Source organism: Rattus rattus, chromosome 10, assembly GCF_011064425.1.
Source record: "Rattus rattus isolate New Zealand chromosome 10, Rrattus_CSIRO_v1, whole genome shotgun sequence".
NCBI classification, from domain to species: Eukaryota; Metazoa; Chordata; class Mammalia; order Rodentia; family Muridae; genus Rattus; species Rattus rattus.
In genome coordinates, this window is record NC_046163.1 from 27,866,431 (window position 1) to 27,872,132 (window position 5,702).

A 5,702-nucleotide genomic window follows, 5' to 3' on the forward strand; every position below is an offset into this window, starting at 1 on the left:
AAGACCAAGACAAAGAGCCAAAGAAACACCCATAGAGACAGATACATACTCATGGGCACACATAAGAATACCATAAAAACATCAAAATTAGAAGACATAATATAATTAAAACATCAGTAAGGTTTAAGAAAATTGTCCTGACTTTTTATTATGAACAAAGAGCTTCAAAAGACACATTCCTTTAAGTTCATTTTTGTTGGCTATCTTTTGCTGAGCATAGGGCCCACCTTTAAGAATTGTTTGCTTCCCCAATGGGACTCCCTTAGATAAAACTATTGTTTCATTTGCAACTGTGCATCAATTGGAGGTAGCTTCTGAGAGAGGAAGAGGTGCAGGTGTTCATTTTTTGCTCTCAGCTCTAGGATGCCACATAATAGAGACTCCTACCTTGTCCCTGTCCTCAACATTGATTGAAAAAGCTCGTTTTTTATAGTGTAAAGTAAACAATGTAGAGACTTGTGGTAAAAGTACGTGGCCATACATGCTCTGCAACAAATAAGTGGTCTACGTCAACATCGTCCTGCCTAGAGCTCGTGGAGCATCATGGAAGAGCCATCTGATTTTTTGACAAAACTGAAGAAGCAAGAAGCTTCTCTAGATTGGTTAGTATAGTTAGATGCCTACACGTAGACAAATGGACCAGAACCCCTGCTTTATCCTATGTAAAATATCAACTCAAAATAAATCAAAGACCTTATCATAAGACTTGAAAATCTAAAAATGTTAAAGAAAAAAATGGGGAAATCATTGAAAAAAATGGCATAGGGAAGGACTTTCTATGTAGGGCTCCAGTTGCTTGGCAAATAATGTCAACAATCAACCAATAAGACCTTGTGAACTAAAAATACTTCTGTAGAGCAAACAATTCAAAGAGTAGAGACAGCCTACAGAACTGAATTAAAAGCTGAGCAGTTATGAACATGACCAAGGAAGAATTACTAGAACTTAAGAAGAAATGTAAAAAATAAGAAATCAAACTACTTAATAAACAAACTAATGAAATGAACACACAATGAGAGAAACACAAATTCAAACTACAGTGATTTTTCAATACAAATAAATCAGAATTAACAAATAAATCACAATATGTGTTGATGGGGTTTGGACAAAAAGAAAATTTTCATATATTGATGCTGGCCATGTGAACTCAAGCAGCTACTTTAAAAATCATTATGGTGATTTCTCAAAAACCGAAAACATGGTATTGTTGTACCAATTTTGAGTATTAAAATAGTAGACTCAAATTAACATGCTATGGAGTTTGAAATAGTGATGTTCACTTTAACACTATCCATAACATCTAAGATGCAAAACAACCCTAACAGACCATCAACTGAAGGAGGGACATAGAAGAATGGATATATGTATAATAATAGAATTTATCCCACCATAAAGATTGAAGTTATGATATTTGGTCAAAATAGATCAATTAGAGATAATGTTAAATTAATTTGTTAAGTACCTAAAAGATAAGAAATGTGACATTTGAATCCTAGATAATATGTAGATATATAAAATGAAAATATAAAGTCATACTAATGTCTAATCTTTACCTACATATGTTTAAGTACCAATCTTTTATAAATGAGTTACACACACAGAACAAACAAAATTACATGATTGTAAGGCTAAATTTTTGTCTAATCCAAAATTACAGACCTTGGCATTTTCACTTATTGGGGTGTAGGGGATAATGTGCAAGTATGCATTGGCTGTGAAGGTATATCTCTGTAGCCCTGCAATTGGGAGTCCAAGAAAATATAAAGACTATAAACTATTTAATAAATATGAGGTTACTCTGAGATAAATGGAATCCTACTTGAAAATAAAATAAAGCAGAACCTAAAGCAAACATTTAAAATCCAAGTTTTAAATAATTATTTTAATCCCTCGGTGCTTTATCAATATTTTGAAATCATTCTCACAGGAAGATTTGGTATGGATTATACATATATGGCTAAAAAGGAAGACAAATAAACAAAAACCAATAGCAATGAAATGTAAACCCAATCCCTCTTGTCTTGCCTTTTTAGCTGGCTGAGTTTTCTCATGACCACCTTACAGTTTTCAGGGACCTGAATTTTTGATTTGAACATCATGGTTTATGGTTCAGAAACATATATAAAGACTGTACATCTGCAGGACCCAAAAGACCAGACCCTTCACAATGTAGGTAAATAGATATCCATAGATAATGATGAAATAATAAGGTTGACATGGTATTAAAGACTTCTACAGAATTTGAGGAAAAATAGGAAAAAAATTACTCTCTATAAAATTAGCATTAAACCGATAGGCAGTGGTCATAATTAATTCATTTCACAATCTAATACATATTTCAGTAACATTAACAAATTGAGAGGTGCTGTTTATAATAAATAAATTATAAATTTTATTATGTTTAATATACATAATCTTAGTTGAATATTCTTCCTTAGCTTCCCATTAGTGATACTTCGATGACTTAACACAATATGATAGTTCTGTCCTTTGAGGCTGGTGCTGGCTGTTCCGGGACAGAAAAGACTGATGTGAAAAGGGAACCAGTTTGGGCAGTTCTTAAGGTTTACATTTTGTGACTCAGAGCACAGGTGGTAGAATAAAGATACCATCAAGAACTGGACTCTGTTTAAAGTTTTCCATCACTAATTCAAGGTTCAGTCTCACAGTCTACATGGTCTGAGAAACTAGAAGCCAAGGAATTGACCCAAAGTTCACCCACAAGACCTTTCTGAAATGTGGTGGTTTCAGAAAGGCCTCAGCTTCCTTCCGTTGGCCCTTGTAATTTGGACATTTAATACCTTTATATTCTCTTATATCATTGCAATCACACTCCACCATGTTGACCCTGCATTGCCTTACATCAGTGACACTGGGACAATGCCTGCTGAAAGATGCCTTTTTGGAGTAATGCTAAATATTGCTGGCATTTTAGGCATTGCTACCATCTATGTTCATTACAAGCAAGTTCATGCACTGAACCCTGAAGAGAACCTTATCATCAAGTTAAACAAGGCTGTCCTTGTACTTGAGTTACTGAGTTGTTTAGGACTTTCTCTTGTGGCAAATTTCCAGAAATCAGCACTATTTATTGTCCATGTGTGTGGAGTTGTCCTTGTCCTTAGTATGGGCTCATTTTACATGTTTGTTCAGACCATCCTTTCCTACCAAATGCAGCCCAAAATTCACAGCAAACAAGTCTTCTGGGTCTGACTACTGTTGATATCTGGTGTTAAGTGCACTTAGCACGATGACTTGCTCATCAATTTTGTACAGTAGTGATTTTGGTGCTGCTGCAGTACAGAAAACTACACTGGAACCCAGAGGATGAAGGTTATGTGCTTCACATGGTTACTATTGCAGCAGAATGGTCTATGCCATTTTCATTCTTTGGATTCTTCTTGACTTATATTCGTGATTTTCAGAAAATTACTTTACGGGTGGAAGCCAATTTACATGGATTAACCCTCTATGACACTGTTCCTTGCCCTGTTACTAATGAAAGAACACCATTGCTTTCCAGAGATTTTAAATGAATGGATAAAAATCTTCTGTGAAGATTATGATTCTCAGGGACTGAGAAAAGATGCATAAAAGTTGCTTATTATACTGTGAAAATTTGAATCAGTTAATCAAGGTTGATAGTGACATTAATGAAAGATGATATCAGAAGAAATGTAATAAGTCATTTGATAAGTTTTCTTAAAGGATGTTCTTAAGAAGACTATCTAAAAACATTATGTACAGGCTTTTTTTATAATCCAGAAAATAAAACCAAAAGATAACACCATTGTAGTGTTTGCTACCTTATCAAAGAAAGTCTGAAGATCATGAAGTAGTCTCTGTACTTTGTCTGAAACATGTTATGTTATTTTAAAACATCTTTTGTTAGCAGTAATTTTATGAGAGACATATTCCATGGCCCACAGTAATCAGCATTGGTCAGCAAATCATTTCAACTGGGGTCCTATTCTCAGTTCAGTGGTTTGCTGCTGGCATTCGCCTCTGTATTTGCTGTATTCTGGCTGTGTCTCTCAGGAGCGATCTACACTTCTGCACTTCTTTGCTTCATGACCTCATAGGTAGCAATGAATATCCTAGTAAGAGCACCAGTGGAAGGGGAAGCTCTGGGTCCTGCTAAGACTGAACCCCCAGTGAACTAGACTGTTGGGGGAAGGGCGGCAATGGGGGGAGGGTGGGGAGGGGAACACCCATAAGGAAGGGGAGGGGGGAAGGGGATGTTTGCCCGGAAACCGGGAAAGGGAATAACACTCGAAATGTATATAAGAAATATTCAAGTTAATAAAAAAAAATACATAGCAAAGGTAGCGATAATATCACTCCAAATGACATATTACAAACAATGATCAGTGACTTGCTCAACCATCATCAGATGAGCTTCCTACTGCAGTATGTTGGAACATACAGTAATCATTTCATGATGATGCAAAAATATGTGTTTCACATTTGGAAATTTATTTTATTATTATGTAACGAAGTACTTAGTATACTAAAGTAAGTTTTCACAGAAGAAAATGGGTTCCTGTTTATGGCTTAATCTACTCAGACTTTCTTATGTTGTATGAATCTACATTATCCTTTAGCATTGTATTAACTGATTCTTTGCTCTTGGTTGAGTTAGATATTTTATCAATTAATTAATCTATTTTACATTTCATTTGTAGGTTCCTTTCCTTCCTTTCCTTGCAGTCCACCCCTCTCATCTCCTCTCCTGCTTCATTCCTTCCCTTCCTCAAAAACTGGGAGGTCTCCATGGATTTTAAACCAATTTGACAAATAATATTTCAAGGTATAACTTCTTTTACTGAGGCTAGAGAAGGCAGCTCAGCTAGGGGAAAGGGTTCCAGGCAACAGAGTCAGAGACCACCACTGCTTCCACTGTTAAGAATCCCACATGAGGATCCAGCTGCACAACATTGACATATATGGTGGGATCCTAGGTCTGTCCCAGGCATCCTCTCTGGTTGGTCGTTCAGTCTCAGTGATTCCCCTATGAGTCAAGGTTATTGATTTTGTAGGTTTTCTTGTGGTGCCCTTGAACTCTCTGGCTTCTTCAATTCTTCCTCCCCTCTTCTATAATATTTTCAAGCTCTGCCTAATGTTTGTGCATTGTTTCTGCATGTTTACTTCAGCTGCAGGGTGAAGCTGCTCAGATGACAGGATTGCTAGGCTCCTGTCGCAAGTATAACTGACTATCATTAACAGTGTCAAGGGTGGACTCTCTCTTTCTCATGGCATGGGTCTCTAGTTGGACCAGTCATTGATTGGACATTCCCTGAATTTCTGCTTCTTAATTATCCCTAAACATCATGTAGGTAGGATAAATTGTGGTCCTAAGATTTTAAGGCTGGATTGTTGTTCCCATCCCTCTATTAGAAGTATTCTCTGATTATAGGAAGTGGCTATTTCAGGTTCCATATAAACTATTGCTTTATATCTTCGCTAGGGTCACCCTCATAGGTTCCTGGGAGCTTTCATTGTCCTAGGTTCCCAGCTCTTTCCAGAAATTCCACCCGTCCTTCTCCATTTCCACTTTCCTTTTCCAGTGTTCCTTCCATTCTCCTCATACATGAAAAATCCTTTTACCCTCTTCAATATCTCTTATACCCACATCCTTCCTTCCATCTACTGCCAATGTCTATTTTATTTCCTCTTCTCAGTGAGACTCTAACATCTTTGCC

At 36.5% G+C, this 5,702-nt stretch overlaps 1 pseudogene; it reads left to right on the plus strand.

Moving 5' to 3' along the window:
• The first annotated feature begins 2,736 nt into the window (after nucleotides 1–2,736).
• On the plus strand, nucleotides 2,737–3,536 carry LOC116911452 (annotated as a pseudogene).
• The last annotated feature ends 2,166 nt before the right edge of the window (nucleotides 3,537–5,702 follow it).